Source organism: Euprymna scolopes, chromosome 29, assembly GCF_053919585.1.
Source record: "Euprymna scolopes isolate OS-2025 chromosome 29, ASM5391958v1, whole genome shotgun sequence".
NCBI lineage: Eukaryota > Metazoa > Mollusca > Cephalopoda > Sepiida > Sepiolidae > Euprymna > Euprymna scolopes.
The window spans coordinates 78,134,380-78,155,801 of record NC_136510.1 but is presented as its reverse complement, the minus strand read 5'-3'; the positions used below and the strand labels follow the sequence as shown (position 1 = coordinate 78,155,801).

The 21,422-nt window shown below is 35.0% G+C and overlaps 3 protein-coding genes and 1 pseudogene across 11 annotated transcripts in view; 2 read left to right on the top strand and 2 right to left on the bottom strand.

Moving 5' to 3' along the window:
* LOC145252734 (uncharacterized) overlaps positions 1-21,422 on the bottom strand; it is a 676,168-nt gene that overhangs the window by 6,779 nt on the left and 647,967 nt on the right. The gene's annotated exons all lie outside the window — the stretch shown is intronic.
* LOC145252731 (NADPH:adrenodoxin oxidoreductase, mitochondrial-like) overlaps positions 1-21,422 on the top strand; it is a 314,252-nt gene that overhangs the window by 59,733 nt on the left and 233,097 nt on the right. The gene's annotated exons all lie outside the window — the stretch shown is intronic.
* LOC145252733 (rho GDP-dissociation inhibitor 2-like) overlaps positions 1-21,422 on the bottom strand; it is a 170,618-nt gene that overhangs the window by 141,781 nt on the left and 7,415 nt on the right. The gene's annotated exons all lie outside the window — the stretch shown is intronic.
* LOC145253121 (5S ribosomal RNA) lies at positions 17,222-17,338 on the top strand (annotated as a pseudogene).

Here is a 21,422-nt window from a genome sequence, read left to right as displayed (position 1 = left end):
GTAACCAGCCACTTTTTCCCCCATTGCACCACATGATCAAGATCAGAGGAGAGAGAATCAGAGAGAACTTGGTCATTTATGGTCTTTGATGTGCTGCCATAGATGGTAGTGTCATCAGCATAAATGTCTACGAATGATCTAAGGCTGTAATTTGGAAGATTATTAATGTAGATCAGGAAGAGAGTTGGACCCAGGATGGACCCCTGAGGGACTCCAGCATTAATTGTCCATCTATGTATTAGTATATTTGTTTGTCTGTATATTCCACAATTTCTCAGAAACTACTAGGCTGATCTGACTGAAATTTTGTATGGTCCTTTGTAATGATATGGTGCAGCGAACTTAGTATTATGATATTTGTTTAATGCACAGTTAGAGATTAGTCACTAATATATCACATTTACTCTAGAAGTTTAACATAAAGTAGTCATTCTAAGTCAATAGGCTATAATTTTTGCCCATATTTAAACAGGCTAAAAAGTCTAGTTCTTTTTCTATTATTTCTATAGTAAAATAAACTAAATTATTAAATAAAATCAGACTAGATCCCTTATGTTTTTAACCTTAAAAAGAAAACAGCTTTCTTGGATTCGCATCTCAAAAGCATGGACTGCATTGGATAAGCTGCGGTCAGTATGAACTTCAAGGCTAACTGACAAACTAAAAAGGCAGTTCTTCAGAGCAGTGACGAAGTCTGTCCTTGTTTACAGTGCTACAACCTGGACACTCACCAAAAGATTGGAAAGAAAGCTTGATGGCACATACATCCATATGCTTTGAACAGTGTTAAATATATCTTGGCAAGATCATCTCACGAAACAGCAACTTTATAGCAACCTACCTTCCATATCTACTAGAATCAGGGAGTGACGTCTACAATATGTCAAAGGAGCTAGCAAGAGCTGGTGAGAAATGTATCGCTGTGGACTTCACAGCATGTGCATAAAATGACCTGGATCCACGTACATCCAGCAAATTGCACATGATGCCAACTGTAATCCTGAAGATCTGAGGCAGCTAATAGAAGACAGTGATATCTGGAGAGAGAGAGAGAGAGAGAGAGAGAGAGAGAGAGAGAGTCACATTGGTCTGGGAAAGGAGCCTGGCCACATAGATAAATAGATAGCTTTCTGGACAGAGCAGTTTGAGTCAGATGTGTATGTATATGCATTATATTCAAAACCACAACATTTCATGAGACAGTGTATGGCCTATAACCTCTCCCCCCCTTCCAAAAATTGTCGATCCTTGATCTAATTAGGATTGGTCCTGGATATGACCTTAAACTATATCTGATGGTGAGGCTTCAACTTGTGGGCTTTGGGGAGTGTGGAGCCACTCTTTGATTGCCATTGCTCCCAGGTCCACTCTGACCCGGAATGGTAGTACCTGTTAGGGTCTCAACTATGGGTTAAATAGAAACTGACTTGAAAATATATATATATATATATATATATATATATATATATATATATATATATATTCTATTAAAAACTTTTTCTTCAAAATAACTGGATTCGGCATTAAATGACCTAAAAAGGATTGATATGCCGTAAAACAAAAACAACCAACCAGCAACTAATTAGGATTATTTGGAATATGTGGACTACTATTTTTTACATTGATTGTTATTTTCACAATGTTTCCGCCAACTTTTTTCAGGGCATTTTCTTTTTTTTTTTTTTTTAATTCGGGAATTTTTATGTCAAATTCAAATCCTGTACAAAATTCTGAACCAAACTGCTTATTTAAACCAGGGTATCTAATTTTTTTTTTTACTATTGAGTTGAAAATTTCTGTAATGACAGCATATTCTTCCACCTTGTTCAGCTTGATTTTTTCAAACTCAGAAATTTTTCTATTGAATTCAAGAATCTGTATGGAATTTGGAACATTGTGAATATAATAACTAGGGCTAGGACAACAGCATATTCTTTTCATTGTTTTGACTCTCGAGTGTGTATCCATTGGTATCTTATATGCTTTTATATAGAGTGATGTGGTTCTTGGTTGATTAACTGTGTCTAACTGTGTCGGATATATACTTGAGAGTCAAAACAATGAAAAGAATATTCTGTTGCCATAGCCCTAGTAATGACTAAAAATGAGTTAGAATACACAGATTGCAAAGAAAAAGTCATTTATTTTATTTAGAAAGAAAATATTGACTTTCCTATGAATAGAACACCGAGTACAAATGATATCTATAATCTATATATATAAAGCGAAAATGTATGTATGTATGTATGTATGTACGCTTTTCCTCGATGTCCACAAAAGGCTTCTTTCAGAGAAGCGCTCGCTTGGTTCACAACTTAAAACTTTTTATATCATCTATAAATTGTAATATCTCACAGTTAACCACGGAGCTCGCCTTTCTATTTAATTTTATTGACTTTCAAACGTTAATTATTTGACATTTCCCGCATCGACACGCGTTACATTCGGTTTTCGGTATAGAAAAAAGCGAAACTCGACTCTAATCACTAGCCCGTGCGCCCTCCGGGGCCCGGGGGACTAGCAAAGACCATATGTGGGGGTAACCCCACATATCTGACCTTGGTCACTGTAGGGGCAACCCTTCATACCAACAGTTACTATCCAGCTCCCATTTCCCACCTCTCGGAAGCTGGTCCCCCCTTTCCGTCCCCCCTCCCCCTATCTCCACATTAAAAAACGGCCTTGTGCCTAATTTGCTCAGTGGGGAAGCAAATAAATCCAACTGGCCCACGCGCCCTCCGGGGCCCGGGCGACAAGATCAAAGTGTAGTATCTGTTCCGACAGATACTGCAAGCAAAGACCAGATGTGGGGCCAACCGCACATACCTGACCTTTAACCAGCTCCCATTTCCCACCTCTCGGGAGCTGGTCCCCTTTTTCCCTTCCCCCTCCCTTCACTCCTCACATTAAAAATTGGCCTTGTGCCTAATTTGCTCGGTGGGGGAGCAAATAAATACCACTGGCCGAAAGCCAGTGGTCTGTAGAGAGCTAAGTAACGTTTGGTCAATGTCGACTTCGTCATATCAGACGGTAGCTTTAATTTCGAGACGAGACGCTCCCCCTAATAAACAGGGAGCGGATTTTTAAAAACAAACAAACCTATTTATTGACCTCATTAAAAACTGTCCCGCACAAAATGCTAACTGCTGAATAGCTATCGCCGTCACGTCAATCAAAAACGCGCACCTGTTTTTTTTTTCACACTTTACTATTTTCCAACTGCGCGTCGTCAAGGCTTCATTTTTTTTTCACGGGCACCTGTTTTTTTTTCACATTTCGGAGTTTTTTCACACACACCTACAAACACCCGGGCAACGCCGGGTACCCCTCGCTAGTCTATAATATAAATCTCACCTGTCTGTTTAAATGTATGTATGTATGTCTCGCAAAACCTTTCGACAGAGGCGACGGATTTTCACCAGATTGGTATCATTTTGAAGCTCGACCCTTCGGACAACACATATCGAAAAATTGTCCAAAAACATTGATTCCTTCACCTTCAACTGGGTACTTTTTTACAGGGAGGATTGCTTTTTTTACCAATATTTTCTAAAGTCATTGCCTCTTTTCGATTGTGTAGCCTTAATTTAAACTACGTCACTTCCGGTTTAGCGATGGGCGCAACAGCTAACGCGTCATGTTTTTTTTTTTTTCACTTTCTTTTCCTCTTTCGTGGTACGGATTCAAGCCTGCCTTCCTACTACCACTTTTTATTTTTTTGCTCTCGCAATTTTTCTTCTTTTTTTTTTTTTGCTCAACCGACACCTTTACACACACATCTTTCTTTCCTGCCTTCGCGTCTGCCTGCCTATGTCAACTTTTTTTTTTTTTTTTCCTCAGCACACACCTACAAACACCTGGGCAACGAGGCTAGTATTTTATATGTAAATGTTAAATCAAGAGGTATCCATTCACATTTACACATCATGGTAAGGAGCGAAGCAGTTCATACGAAAAGTTACATTACATTTTTGGCAACAAGTGGTTTACTATTTCAAGACTTATTTATATAAGTTCATACATCATCGAACAAATAAAATTTTAGCAAATTTCACGAGACTTTTTAAGCGGGTTCCAACAACTCTCGGAAAAAAGGTGATGAATTTTATTCTTTAATCAGAGTAAGTATGCAGCAAGCAGTACTATTCTATATTATCTTATAGATTTCAAAAAGAAATTATTTGATGTCCTATATATAGGACAGTGGGATCTAATGGGTTAAACTTAATGTGGGTAGATTATTCTTATTTCATTAGCCAAGATGGGCGGGGATGTTTATTATGTTATTTTTAGTTATTATCACTTATAGTAAGGATTAATGAGGATTGAAGCATTAACGTCTAAAAGATTGTCATTTAGAAATGATTGTTAACAAATGATTTTTTTCTCTTTTTTTTCAAGAAAGTCACCATTTATCAAGGCCCAGAAGCCACGCAAGGATTAGGGTTAATGAATGTAAGGTGGTTGCTTAGTAATTTGTTAATGGTGTAGGTTGGGTAGAATTTGATTATTTAAGGGGACGGCTCAACATGAACTTGTTTACATTAGCCTCGAAGGCTACCATGCTGCAGTTGACCAGGAAGCAGACCAATGGAACAGTGTTCGACAGGCAAGCAGTTCCAGGAAAGAAGCTGTGTTCGTGGAATTTGTTTAAATTTAGGCACAAATAGAGAGTGGGGGAATTGTTGATAATGGTTGTAGTTAATCGAGTGTTTTTTGTGAAAGTTTGGCAAGGAAGAGCACCATAGATTGGAGCTCAGACGAGCACTTGCCACAAAAATGACAATAGAACAGATACAGGCTCACAACGTCTCTTCTGTAAGAAAGAGGCTGCAGGGAAGAGAAAAGAGCATTACCTACTAGGTTTTAAAGCCGGTTTTGAACTCTATCAATGCAGGAGAGGCATGCCGAGCAGCTCCTGCCTACATGTGGCAACAGTACTCCATTTTAGAACATAGTTGGCTCTTATACAGATAGAGGACTGCATCAGCAATGAGATACCTACTAGTGCGGTAGAATGATCCAACCATTTTTCCAGCGATCTTGGCAACAGATTTGATGTATGTGTTCCATTTTTGATATCTTATATGCTTTTATATAGAGTGATGGGTTCTCGGTTGATTAACTGTATCGGATATATACTTAAGAGTCAAACAATGAAAAAGATCAGTCCCAGAAGTAAAGACATGGAACTTTCTCAAGGTTTGTGCATGCTGCTAGGAATAACGAAAAACAAACAACATTTAAAAATGTACCAGTCGACGGAGGACTGACTGGTTGGGAAATGGCTTAAAACAAAAAAGAAAACAACTCGCATTATTTGAATTCTTTGGAATACTTTTCTCATTTTGAGTGTTATTTTCACAACGTTTCGATCAATGTAAGCTCCAGCCTTCTTCAGGCATATCTAGCCGAACTCGAGAATCTTTCTGCCGAACTCGGGAATTTGTATGGAATTTTTAATGGAAAACTTTATTTAATTCACAAAGGTAGTATGTTATCGTTCCATCAGTCATGATTCAGTAAAAGTCTTAAGTAATTCGCAATTCGGTATTTTTGAGATGTGGAGTGATAATTTTGATTATTCAAATTACTTAGTTATTACTAAGGTTATGACAACAGCATATTCTTTTCATTGTTTTGACTCTCGAGTATATGTCCGATACAGTTAATCAACCGAGAACCCATCACTCTATATAAAAGCATATAAGATACCAATGGATACACACTCGAGAGTCAAAACAATGGAAAGAATATGCTGTTGTCCTAGCCCTAGTTATTATATTCACAATGCTCAAAATTTCATACAGATTTCTGAATTCAATAGAAAAATTCCTGAGTTTGAAAAAATCAAGCTGAACAAGGTGGGAGGTTACATCAACTGAAACGTTGTGAAAATAACACTGAAGATGAGAACACTGGTCCGAAGAATCCAAATAATGCGAAAAAAGTCAATCCTCATTTCAAACATTCAGAAACAAAACGACTCCTTTTTTTGAAAAGCTCAAAATGCCAAAGAAAAAAAGCATGTAAAACAATTTTCATAAGTCAATTGAATTCGTGATTTGACAACAAAAATCATGCAGATTTTTTTCTCACACTGATACATAGTGTATAGTTCTTGTATTAGATACACAGCTGCAATACTGAACATAGACTTTTTTTAAAGTAAAAGCTGTGTCAATTATTTTAATAGTTTGATTTAAGAAAAATGGGGAAAAGTTATAGCCTGTTGACTTAAAGCAAGTGCGTTATGCCAAACTGATGGTTGAATTATGGCTGAATTTATGCTCATTTCTGCATTAAATACTAATCCATATTAATCCCTCTTCATCCATAAATTTTCATCGAACGGATGCCATAATACTTGGTTTACTACACCTTATCATAATAAAGGTTCATTCAAAATTTCAGCTAGATTGGCCCAGCAGTTTTCATGAAAAGTTGAGAGTAAATGTGGTATTGTAGTGACTAATCCCTATTAATCCTTAATTGTGCATCAAACAGATACCATAATACTTAGTTTGTTATACCTTATCGTAACAAAGGTCCATACAAAATTTCAACCAGATCTGCTCTGTAATTTCCAAGAAAATGTGTGACGAACAGACAGACAGACAAATAGAAATATTATATAGATATAAATTAGAAAAGGGTTCTTACTCTTTTTCCCTCCTCCTTCTCTCTCTCTCCTTCTCCCTTTCTTTCTCTCTTCCTCTTTTGTCTTTCTTTTAATCCTAATTTTCTCTCTCTCTCTCGTCTCCACCCTTATTTTTCTCTTGTGATTTTTTTTCCTTGATTTGAGTTATATTCCATCTCACTTAGGAATAGAGGAAACATTTTTTATGCATTTTTACTTCCACTTCCTCATACACGAACCATCGTCCATTCCACCCCTTTATAATTTTCCATCCAACTAGCTTTTCTTCACCCCTCACGCTTCCTCTCTACACCATTTTTCACATTGATCAAGATTATTTATTCATTGTGCCACAAATAATACAAATTATCAATGCTCATTTTAAAAATTCTGAAACATGATCTAATTAGGGGAAAATTTTACTTCATATATAAACTAGCATGGGTGCCCGGCATTGCCCGGGTGTTTGGAGGTGTATGTTGAGCAAAAAAAAAAAAAAAGTGGTAGTAGGAAGGCAGGCTCGAACCCATACTGCGAAGGAGGAAAAGAATGGGGAAAAAAGTAACGTCTTTGTTGTTATGACCACTACCAAACCGGAAGTGGCATAGGTTTAAATTAAGGCTAGACAATCAAAAAGAGGGGATGACTTTCGAAAATATCAGCGAAAAAAGCGGCTCCTCCCTGTAGAAAAGTGCCCAGTTGAGGGTGAAGAAATTAATGTTTTTAGCTAATTTGTCAGTATTTGTCGTCTGAAGGGTCGAACTTCAAAACGATACTAATCTTGTGAAAATCCGCAGCTTCTGTCGAAAGTTTTAGGCAAACATGCAAACATACATGCATACATTTATATATTGGTAGCTCAAATTTTCGACCCAAACCGATTAAAAAGCTTGCCCTATCTCTGAATACCCTTTATGTAAAATTTCAAATGTTTAGACCAGAAATTGTCTGAGTAATTTGGTAGAGACTGACGCGGTCAAATTTTTTAAACTTTGACCCCTATTATGCCCCCTTAACATTTATTGTTTCGGGCTCAAATCAAGTTATTAAGTTAGATCCATGTGCAAGGAACCTATATCTAAAATTTCAAGTGTTTATACCCAAAATTGTCAGAGGAGTTTGGTAGAGTTCTCAAAGGTTAAATGGTTGAACTTTGACCCCTTAACAGCCAAATTTCTGGCCGAAAACTGATTACAAAGATTTTCCCAAATCTCAGTACCCTGTATATCAACTTTCGAGTCTGTAGACTGAAAATTAACAGAATTATTGTGTAAGGAAATGTACACAGACAGACAGACATACAAACAGACACTTTTACTTTTATAGATATATAAATTTCGATCTTGTTATAGTAACGGATGAGAGCTCAGATGTGGAGAAAGTATATTTAAATAGCTAAGCTATTGTGGTTGTTTAGCAATTTTATAACCTTGGTGATACCAGTGGAAAACAAGGAGGAACAGGTGCTTGTGTGGATGCAAAAGTTAGGAGCTGATGGAGTAAGTTAAGGGAACTTCTGTCATTACTAACTAGCAGAGCATTACCATTATCAACCACTGATATTCCTGATATTTGATATTCTCAAGAAACTTCCACTTTCGTTGGAGGCTGGATGTCCATCTAAGGTGAATACTACACCAAGTATTATTAAATGTATTAATTAATATTATTATTTATATAAATTAGAAAACGGTTCTTGTTCTCTGTCTGTCAGTCTCTCTCTCTCTCTCACACACACACATACACACACACACACACCTTTCTTTTCTTTCCATCTTTGTCTCTATATTCTTTTTCTCTTCCTCCTTTTTCTCCCCCCTCACCCTCTCTCTTATTTCTCTTCATCCTCATTTTTGTCCTTGTATGATTTTTCATTGATTAAGGTTATTTCCCACCCCACTTAGGAATATGGGTAAACATTTTTGCTCTATCTTTACCCCTCTCTCCGCCCACATACACCTCCACTCTCTCATTCCTTTCCCTTTCTTTTCTGGGCTTTCCTTCACTCTCCCTCATCCACACACTCCCTTTTTCTCTATACCACTCTTCATTGATTAAGATTATTTAAGCAACTTGTGGGATGTGATGTCATCATTCACCACACCAAATAGAGGCCAAGCAGCAGCCAGTTGGGAAGTGCTTAGTCATGGCCGAGTCTGCCCTATTTGCTGTGGCTTTGATAACTGCAGTGAGCATAGAGAAGAGATGTGGTCAGCTGTGTCTTCCGCTCTAATAATAGGGTTGGTGATTTTCACTGACTGGTCGTCTAATGTACATTTCCATTCATCTACATATTTTCCATACATGCTTATTCGATGCTAATCCAATTTCAGGACCAATGAATGCTGGGATCTTATTGTTCCCTTCCAACTCCTTCTGACCCCTTTCTCGTCCCACCATGCAACTAGTAATTATTATTATTATTATTATTATTATTATTATTATTATAGAACTAGAGTTCAAAACAACCGTAATGATTCGCCAGCTTAAGGTTTCTAACTGCTGAAAATCTAGGGCATTTTCAACCTTAATCTATTTCTCTATATAAAGTTAGTTATGTGTTTAATTGTTTTGTTTTAGGGCATATCAACCCTTTTAAGGCAATTTAATGCCAAATGCATTAATTTTGAAAAAAAAAAAAAAAATGCTTCAAGTTCTTTATATCTTCAAATATTTATTTATGATGTTTGGTTTGGTTGTTTTGTTTCACCGCATAGCAACACTTTTCTGGTTATTTAATGCCGAATCCAATAATTGTGAACAAAAAAATTATACTTAAAGTTCTTTATATCTTCAAATATTTATTCATGGTGTTTGCTTTTTTTTTTATTGTCAAGGCAAATTGTTTTTTTTTGGTTTTTTTTTTTTTTACTTTGCAGAACATGATTAATTTTTTGCAGAGATAAACGGAAAAAAAAAACAATAACATCAAAATGTTTGGTGCATTTTAGGTTAGGAAGCCGGTATCTTTAGACAGTCTGATCTAGTAACACCAGACAGGTATGTGTATATGTTTACATATGTGTATATACATGATTCACTCCTAAACTAATTAACCGACTATTATTAATTTTGGAACACAGCTGTTGGACATAGAAGGCCATAATGTGTGCTATATTTAATTTAATTTGCAAGACGATACAAAGGGAGTGGAAGACCTTTGTGAAAATTCTGATAGCTCCAAATTTTATGCAATTTTAACAATAGACATTAAACATCAGTTAATAAATATCCCCCAAGTTTTTTTTTTTTTTTTTTTTTTTTTAGTGTTTTAAAGGATTTAGGAGGCATAATAAAGGCAAAACTTATTATGAAAATTTAAATATTTCAGATTTGCATTGAATTTAAATCCATAGTCATTAGACACCAACGAAGCAAAATTCCTTGAATTTTAAATTCTTCTTAAAACCCTTTATGATTGAGCCTTAAATTTTAAACTTTTTTAAAAAAATTATTATCATGTAATTGATTTTGATCAAGATTGAAATAAGGATTCTAAAGATAAGGCATAGTATCATTATATCATGATTTTAAGCTTTGTACCGGCACGTAAAAGTAGTGCAAAACTGTTCTGTTCCAGGAATTAATTTTACCCGTTCTTTATATAGTAGAACCCCTGGATACGGCATTAATCCGTTCCAGGGTTGGGATCGTAAGATGAAATCACTGTATGGCAGGGCCTAAGCAAAATTTTATACAGTACGTATTAAAATTAGGAACAAAATACAGTGCAGTATATAATAGACAGGTATATAATCAAATAACATTACAAATAACACCGCAAAGCGGGGTAAATACCGTAATCAGGGGCCGGAAAAACATCGTATTCCACATCGTAACCTAAAAAAACTGTGTCCTAGGGCCACCGTATCCCGGGGTTCTGATGTATCTTTCGCTTTAGAATTTTTAAGATAAGGATTAATAATTAGTTTTATTTGGATTATTCAAACTACTATTCTCATCTTGGTTGTTATATACACAATGTTTCGGTCGATGTAAACCCCAATCTTTTTCAGGTGCATTTTTCAAACTCGGGGACCTTTACGTTTCTGTTTACATTGCTACCCCTGTGAAGTAAATAAAGGGTCCTGTTCGAAATTCTGTCCAGATTCCCGAGTTCGACTAGATACACCTGAAGAAGGTTGGAAGTTACATCGACTGAAACGTTGTGAAAATGACATTCAGGATGAGAACAGTAGTCCGATGAATTCAAGTAATACAAATCAGGGACCTCTATTTCAAACTGAACCCTTTATTTAATCCATGAGGGTAGATTGTTCTCATTCTGTCTGCCATAATCATTAAGGGTCTATTTTCAATTGCATACCCAAACAAAAAGACACTTAGGTAGAAAGATAGGTAGAGACATCGTATTTGTATTAGATATTTTTCGGTACCTGTACAGAATAGGAATCTGCGATATTTCTATTTCAAGAATGACTCTACAGTCAAGGAGTACCCAATGTCTTTCTAGAAAGTATTCTAACTCGAAAATTGTTGTGGTGGGGATGGGGACCAATGCCAACAATAGAATCATCTGATTCATACGAAATGAATGAATGACCGCTGTACCAATCGCATCTAACCCTAACCCCCTAATATTCTGGTGCGATGATGAGTATCTGTTTTCTTGATTGACTAATGTCATTCTTATTGCCTGTTTTGAAACCTCATTTTTTTGGACTGTTGCCAGTGCAGTATTTTTCATGTGGACGGCTATGACAGCGCGGCGGCGCGTTGTTTAGTCATCCAAGATACGTTATTATAATTATTGATATTTTTATTCGAAACAACTTTGGCAACAGATTGTCTTCTTGTGGATAAGTTAAATTCGAGTGGGATTTTTAGAAGCAAATACATTGTATTGCAAAAAAAAAAAAAAAAAAAAATGGCATTGCTCTGGAGTAAATAATTTCAAATTTGGGGACAATATGAAGGAAAGAAAAAAAAGGAAGGAAGCAAAGGAAGAGGACAATAAGAGATGGAAAAAAAGTGATGATAAGTCTATCAAGTGGAGATAGGGAGAAATTTGAAGAAAAGGAGGAAGAAAGATAAAAAGTGGATAGTGTTAAAACCAAATTAGAGAAGAGAGAGAGAGGGGGGAGTAGGAGAGAGAAGCAATGGATTAAAACAGAAAAGGAGAGATTTGATGTTAAATTCAAGTGTGATTTTAGAAATAAACTGCAAGTACATTTTTTTCGAAAAATTAGTGAAAAAATAAACAAAAAAAAAAAAACTGGAATTGCCCGGAGTAAACAATTTCAAACTTTGAGACAATATGGAAGAAATAAGAAAGAAAGAAAGGAAGCGAAGAAAGAAGGGTGATAATAGATGGAAAAAGGGTGATGATAAATTTATCGGGTGGAGATGGGGAAAAATTTGAAGAAAAAGAGGAGGAAAGATTTGAAAACAGCAACAGAGAGAAAAAAGATAAAAGAGTGAACGCGAAAAAGAGAGATTAGAAAAATAAGAAGAAAAAAAAAGAAGAGCTGAAATAATAATAATTTGGGAAAATTAGTGAAAAAAAAATGGCATTGCCCGGGAGTAAAAAATTCAAAACTTGAGACAGTATGGATGAAAGAAGGAAGTGCGAGAAGCGGGTGATAAGAGATGGGAAAAAAATGGCGATAAGTTTGTTGAGTGTAGATAGGGAGAATATGAAGAGAAGGAGAAGAAAAGATCAAAAGTGGATAGAGTTCGAACTAAATCAGAGAGAGAGAGAGAGAGAGAGAGAGAGAGAGAGAGAGAGAGAGGTGGGCAAGAGATTAAAAAGGAAAGGAAAGAGTTGAAGTCATATTCGAGTGGGATTTTAGAAGCAAACAGCAAATATTTTTTATTGAAAAATTAGTGAAAAAAAAAACCCCCAACAAAACTGGCATTGCCTAGGATAAAGTAATGTAAAATTTGAAACTTTGGGACAATATGAAGGAAAGAATGAAAGAAGAAAACAAAGGGGAGGGGGTGTAAAAGATTGAAGAAAAATTATATATATATATATATATATATATATATATATATATATATATATATATATAATTTGAGATCGCTATTTTCCAAACGTAGGGTAACCAGTGAAATATAACGAGGTTCATACAAGAGTGCTCAATACAGAGGTAGAGCAGGTTACATTTGTCTTTACATACAATACATTACAAACTACTATTTATGTAAAGACAAATGTATATATATATATATATATATATATATATATATATAGTAATTTATAAAATATATATGGCGATTAAGCTACACTGAATATTCGGCGTTTCGTAAGCCTGAGGAATCCTAGAGTGGATGAAACGCCGAATATTCAGTGTAGCTTAATCGCCATATATATTTTATAAATTACTAACTAGCTCTACCTACGTATTGAGCACTTTTGAAGTATATACTTAAAGTTTACACATAAATCTATACTTTCGTATATTAATTTTATGTGAGTAAATGAAGTGGTAATATATATATATATATATATATATATATATATATATATATATATCCTCTTTGGGTTGAGCCCTTTGTAAATATATTTTCACCCGACACGTATTTAAGCAATTAAGCAAAGCCCACTATTAATTTGTTTGTAAACAAACTTATGGTTTGAGCACTGTAAGCGACGGACGGGTGTGCATTTAATACACACTTGAGGAGAAATATTTACGGCACTGATTTGTGGTCCGATGGTTAGAGCTGCTGACCATCAATGCGATGGTTGTAGGTTCGACCCACGGTTGGGGAAAGGTGTATGTAGCCGTACTGATGATTTATACAACGAAACAGTACTTTATGTTGATGACATATATTCTTCTCAAGCGCTTTCTATCGTAATTGTTGTTGTCGTTTTCCTTATGAACATGGATTTTATATCTTTTAAGAATATGGCTAATAACAACTACTGGACGCCATAATATACAACATGCCAACCGAAATAAAAAGACCGCTCTGCGAATTGAAAAAAAATCTATATATATAAAAGCGAAAATGTGTGTATGTATGTTTGTATGTATGTATGTGTGTTTGTGTGTCCGCTAAAAACTTTCAACAGACAGAACAAAGATTCAGAAACTCGGTATCGTATTGAAGCTCCATCCTTTGCTCGGAAAATATTGAAAAATTGGCCAAAAATGTTCATTTTTTCACCCCAAAATTGACAATTTTCGACAGGGGGGGGGGTCAACGAAAACGGTCCTCTCGTGACGACGACCGGTTCTACACATGCGTCAGATGACGTCATGACCTGATTTACTTTAAATAGTTGAAAAACTGAAAAAGTTTCATGTACGTCGCGTTAGGTCAGATGGTTAATGCGTTGGTTCATTATCTAAACGTTTTGGGTTCGAATCATGGTGTGAGATGTTTTTTTTTTTTTTCGATTTTTTAAATTTAAATATTGAACCAGTGTTATTTAAGCCTTTTTCACGTAACGTTCGTTTTTCTGTTTTTTTTGTTTTTTTTACTTCGCTTATCCACTCCCGACCACACACTCCAAAACACTCAGGTACCCACCGATTTTTTAAATTTTAATATCAAAACAGGCTTATTTAAGCCATTTTTCACGTGTTCGTTTTTCTGTTTTCAACATCGTTCGTTTGCCTTACGTTAGTTTTTTGTGTGTTTTTTTTCCGATGTTTGTATTATCTCCTCCCCCCCGCTTAAGTTTTAACGTTGTTTTCTTTTTTTACTTCGCTTATAACAAACAAACCTGGTCAATGACCTCATTTGCTGAATAGCTTCCGTCGTCGTTGTCACGCTCGACGAATTCCGTGCGTGCACCTGTCAATTTGGTTCTTACTTAGATTCAAACATCTTTCACTAACTCATTCTGGCTGGCCGATTTTATTTTCAAACTTCGCCTCAGGGCTTTGGGTTCGATCTTACCCCCCACCCCGGTTTCTTTTTTATTTAACACCACACACACCTCCAATGCCGGGTACCCCCGCTAGTATCCAATAAAATCGGAAAAAAGAAGAACTCTGTCGTGTTCAATTAGATGTGCTTGATTTATATATATATATATATATATATAGTTGTATTGCTGTGGTTTCTTAGATGTTAATCCAATGATTATAAAATAATGCTCAATAACCAACAGAGCTGTATTATTGCATAATTTTATTTATTGTACAAATATTATTGGCTACATATGTTCATACATTTTCAGCTATGATTCATTTTGAAATTCAGCGTCACGAAGCCTGTAGTCCCAACTAGAGGCTTCACAGCTGAAACATGTACGCACTTATGTAACAAAGTCTACCAAAAAATAAAACTTCTAGGTATCTTATATCTCTATAAAGCCAAAGTTCGCACATGCATGAAGCATTGTTTCTACATCTGTGCTGATACACCGACAACTAGCCTCTCCTTCTTGCTTGGACAAGATGCAAAAAAAGTGTTTCTAACCTAATAGGTCCTGCAATGACTGCCAAGCTCCAATTCCTGTCATATAGTTGCAGCTTTGCATCCCTCTGCTTGTTCTGCAAGTACTTCTACAGACTTTTATAAGCTTACTGCATTTGTAACACCTTAACAGAATCCCCACTCACCTAACTAGCAGGAAAATTCCTTCACATTCTTTGAAGCCGGAAAACTTTCTACTCTATTAGCTTTTTTCCTAGTTTTTTCCTATTTTTTTATTTTGTTTTAAACCGAGTCAGGAATCAGATATTTTTTCAGACAACAATACCCCTTTACTTCAGATGTGCAAAATTGAGAATTGGAAGTCTGTAATTTTTGCAGGAGTTAAAGCTGAATTTTCCAAAAGTCGGGAATTGAAAGTCGGATACTTTTCTTGGTTGTGAGTTGGTAATCTTTGTAGGAGTCCAGTGCTGGAGCTATGTTTTTTTTTTCTTTCTTTTTTTTTAAGCCAACTGTAAATTTTGGAATTAGGAGTTGGATCCCTTTCAGCCGAACGCCCACCTCTGGAACACACACGAGCACCCATTTTAGAGAGATAATTGAATGCTGTAATAGTATAATATTTGGAAAGTGTGAAAATCTTCTTTTATGAATGCCAATATTCAGAGAAAGCTATGCTGTATTGATTGTAGACTGTAACATAGACATTTTTATGAGTGGACAGACAAAATCTCTCCCCCCCCCCCTCTTCCCCCTTCTCCACCCCCTCTCTCTGTCTCCACCCATTTTCATTCCTTTCTTTGATAATGATTCGGTTTTCACACTGATAGTTTAGAGTCATTATTTTAAGAAGAAAAAATATTGTATCAAATACAGTCACATCTTTATGCACATGTCTCTGCGATAAACATATATATATATATATATATATATATATATATATATATATATATATATATATATAAATCAATACTACAAATCCTCAAAATAGTAAAACAAATGCGGTATTAACAGTATTTTCAATTCTAATGTTCAATATCAAAATGGTATAACTTTATGATTTAATATATAAAATTAGGTCAGTCTATTAGTTAGGCATCTATAGCATTGCATCTAGCAAATTGATATTTGATTCTGATTGGCCGTTTTATCTTTTATCATGTTCTTTATACTAATATAATGTATTTCGTTTTTTTTTGTTTTTTTTAAGTATGTTTTTTTTGATGGGTGAATAAAACCCATATTGCTACTGACATGTAAGGAGCTATTGTGAGTTAGAGGTCGTCTTAAGTTAGGAGTTGTTCTGTTAGATGATTGTTCACATCACATTTAAATTTCTGGTAAAGTAATTTAAATTGTAAGTAGAGACTGGGTTTCAGGGAGGAAATTCCAAAAGTAAGTGGTTTGAGGAAAAAAAAATTTTTTGGACTTTCCATTATGAGACGATTTCTATATTTTTTTTTTTTTTAACTTACTGATTCAGACCTTATTCTATAGAAATAGTTCTCATTTTTTTTTCCTGGAGGATGTACACTATGTATATGACTATCAAGGTATTAATTTCTCCTTGACACATCTGGTTAAATGTTACCAATGAGTATTTCGTTGTGTTTTGATTTCCTGTGTCAAGTTGTGAGCTTTTATGCTTAAACTTTTTCATCCTCAAACGAATTGATAAAAAATGTTCATCTGTTGGTTACATCCTTTCAAATGACTGCTTAATGGTTGAACTGTGCAAGATAATTTGTTTTTAATGGATATGATCAATAAGAAAATCTCTTAAAACTGTTTAGCAACATCAGAGGAGATGGGTGTATATATATATATATATATATATATATATACTAGCATTTCAGCCCGGCGTTGCCCGGGTGTTTGGATGTGTATGTTGAGCAAAAAAAAAAAAAAAAGTGGTAATAGGAAGCCACGCTCGAACCCATACCGCAAAGGAGGATAAGAATGAGATAAAACCTAACGTTTATGCTGTTACGACCACCGCCAAACCGGAAGCGACTTTTTAAAAAATTAAGGCTAGAAAATCTAAAGGAGAGGATAACTTTAAAAAAATATCGACGAAAAAAGTGACCCCTCCCTGTAGAAAAGTGCCTATTTGAAGGGGAAGATATTAATGTTTTTAGCCAATTTTTCGATATTTGTCGTATGAAAGGTAGAACTTTAAAACGATACTGATCTTGATTCAGACACGTTCACTTTTATATATATATACACGGCATAATCGCATTGACACACCGGTTCTCATCAGATCACCGAAGTTAAGCAACGTTGAGCCTGGCTAGTACCAGATGGGTGACCATTTGGGAATTCTAGGCGCTGTGCGTACTCTCCACTTATCTCAGCATTTGTTTCCAGTCGTCCTATACATACACTTCACTTGCCACTGGTATTTAACAATGTTGACCCAGGAGAGGTGTGGTTGGTGATCGCACACCTTCCGCTACAAAAATTTCACACACAGTCACCCCTTCGTGGGTATCCATAGTCTGTCAAAGACTGAAGGAGCCTTTGTGCGTGTGTGTGTGTGTGTGTGTGTGTGTGTATATATATATATATATATATATATATATATATATATATATATAACGAGGGTAGATAGAAGAAGAGAGTAAATTCAATTCTATAAGGGGAGATTATCGGGATAATATAAAGCTCAACAAATTTCGATGGAGTTTATATAGGGGACAATAGGAGTGGAAAATGAATTCACAAACACTATATTATATCGGAAAATATAGAATGAGTCATTTATTTAATAAGGATATGTATATATATCGCGCCGAGTTATAGAAATTTCCAGGTTGGTACTTGGGGGCGCATTAATTCACTAGGAGAGATGCACCCCCAGTTTTAGTTAGACATGCATCTAAGAGAAGGTAACTCTGATGTAAAAACCTGCATTGTACTGTGTGCTTTGTCTTGTGACATGCATAAGGGGTCAAAGTTCAACGATTTGACCTTTGAGAACTCTATAAAACTCCTCCAACAATTTTGGGTCTAAACACTTGAAATTTTAGATATTGATCCTTGGTTTTAGATTTTAAATCCTTGGACATGGATCTAACTTAATAACTTGATTTGAGCGCAAAACAATAATGTTAAGGGGTCATAATCGGAGTCAAAGTTAAAAAAAATTTGACCTCTGCGGTCTCTACCAAATTACTCAGACAATTTCTGGTCTAAACATATGAAATTTTACATAAAGGGTATTCAGAGATAGAGCAAGCTTGTTAATCAGTTTGGGTCGAAAATTTGAGCTACCAATATATAAATGTATGTTTGCATGGCTGCCGAAAACTTTCGACAGAGGCAACGGATTTTCACAAGATAAGTATCGTTTTGAAGCTCGACCCTTCAGACGACAAACACCGAAAAATTGGCTTAAAACATTAATTTCTTCACCCTCAACTGAGCACTTTTCTACAATGAGGGGTCGCTTTTTTCACCGATAGTTTTAAAAGTCATCCCATCTTTTCGATTGTCTAATCTTAATTTAAACCTATCTCACTTCCGGTCGTAACAGCAAATATGTCATGTTTTTTCCCATTCTTTTCTTCCTTCGTGGTACAGGTTCGAGCCTGCCTTCCTACTACCACTTTTTTTTTGTTGCTCAACATACACCTCTAAACATCCGAGCAATGCCGGGCACCCATGCTAGTATATATATATATATATATATATATATATATATATATATATATATATATATATATATATATATATTTAAAAGAGTGTAGCCATCAACAATTGTGGGTTTTTCAATCTTTTATCATTTTTTATTTTAAAATACTTTTATAACGCGTTTCAAGCTTTGTATAGCTCTCTTAAGATATATTTTTATATAAAGGTTTTTTAAGTGAAGGGTTGAAATGTTATTCTGGAAAACATTTTACATCTCATATAAACTCCTCTGACAATTTTGGGTATAAACACTTGATATTTTATGTATATTATTTATTATATATATATATATATATATATATATATATATATATATATATATATATATATATATATACAGGGTGTCCACAAAGTCTGGCTACTTAATGTAGCCAGACTTTGTGGGCACCATGTAGATTATGTAGCCAGACTTTGTGGACACCCTTTAGATTATGTAGCCAGACTTTATAGGCACCCTTTAGATTATGTAGCCAGACTTTGTGGGCACCCTTTAAATTATGCAGCCAGATTTTATGGGCATCCTTTAGATTATGCAGCCAGATTTTATGGGCACCATGTAGATTATGCAGCCAGACTTTGTGAACACCCTGTGTGTGTGTGTATATATATATATATATATATATATATATATATATATATATATATATATATATGCACTTTTTATTTATTTTACACAAGCATTCATATGTCGCTACATATTCATGAGCATGTTTTGATCAGCCAGTTGCAATTAACTAGAGACCTCTTCAGGCGATGCTGCTTCTACAAAAGTAGACTCCGTAACGGACTCTACCTTCATAGAAGCCTGACCCAAACATGCTCATGAATATGTAAAACAAATAAATAAAAGTATATCTTTCCCTACTTCGGTATTGAGCACTATTGTATGAATCTCGTTAAAGTTTGTTGGTTGTTTCACCTTCTTTTCTTTTATTCTTATGATTGTGTGAACTTTAAAAGATTTCCATTTCATTTTATCAACATTTTTCCTTCACCATATCCTTTTTATTCCAAGAAGAAAAATAAAACATATCTGTCTCTGCTGAGTTGTTTAGTGAATTTCTGGTATTCAACGAAACACGTGTAAGATGTACTACATTTACATATGAATAAAATACTATGAGTGTGAAATTAATTCATCTTCTAGGTTTTTAATGATATCTAGCTATATATATATATATATATATATATATATATATATATATATATATATATATATATATATATATATATATAAATGCAACTTTGTGTGTGGGCGTGTGTTCGTTCCTTGTAGACTCCGAAACGGCTGAACAGATTTTCTTTAAAATTTGCAGAAGCTTAGTGTATAAGTCTGAGAGTGATTTTAGTTAAGTTTTGTCTCAGAATACTCCTGATAATTACCGATAAGCGATAATCGAAACTGTTATTTTAATTTATCTATCATCGGTAAAGCCATTTTTTCTATTTCGTCGCCTAACAACAATGATAGAACAACGGGCCGTGAAAATTCTGCTGTGGATAAGTTGATAGTGTGTTCTTTTTGTTTTGTTTTTTTGTATGACGTCGTCTGTAGGTTCAAACTGCACATGTAAATTTCTTAATTTTTTTTCATTAACTGCAAAGAATTTTAGAAGACTTGAAAATTTACCTGTTTTTATTTTTTTGGTATTTTTTGGATGACATTGTCTATAGGTTCAAACCCTGCACATAAATTTCTTAATGTTTTTTTTTTTCATTATCTGGAAAGAAGTTTATATAAAATAATTTTATAAAAGAAACAGTAGGCCCTCTAGAATGCAATGTAGAATAACATATTTTGGACTAAGTTACTGCATGGAGGCATGTGAATCTTCCTCCCGGGCGATTTCACGGATTTCGAAGGCAATAAAAATATAGGAGTGTGAAATATGCAATATACCATGAATACAAATGAGATTATACAATGAGAGTATGGAAAATTCCCATATGCACAAAACAAAATCACTGAAAAAACAAAAATACCCTATAAATAATAATAACCCTATAAATACCTGGTAAGGATAATGAGTAAACGTTGAATAAAATGATGGTTAAAATTATTATGAACTTGCCAGGATTCGAACCTGGAATCTTCTGATCCATAATGTGTTATCCATTGCGCCACAAGTCCTGTCCATATGCCAAAAGATGTTACCACGACTGTATACAGACAGTGCTAAATTCCGTTGATATGGGCAGGTAACTTTTTTGACAATCGCATGAAACGGCCCAAAAACCCTTATTTTGGGATTTTTGTGTGACTCGGCATTGTTCGTTACGAACCGTATATAGATAAGGACAATCTAGGGACTCACTCCTTTCAGGGGAAAAAAAGAATTTTTCTATTTGGTGCATCTGTCCAAAAGTTTTATTGCTATATATATATACACACACACACACACACACACACACACACACACACACACACACACATGAATAAATAAATAAACATTTAGAATTTTTTTTAATAGTATAGATAAACCATGTCACAACAGAATATCTCTTAAAGTTTCTCACGCAAATGTTTGGGAACTGCCAGGCTTGATGATTTATAGCTGACATGAGTATGATTTTGGGTTTTGCAGCAGACAGGTAAAGTGTAAAAAGCTAATATCAAAGAGAGAGAGAGAGAGAGAGAGAGAGAGAAAAGGTGAGAGGCAGTTTGAGGAAGAGGTATGGAGAGAGATAGAGAATGCTCTCATATTTTATGTGCAAAGATGACCATGGA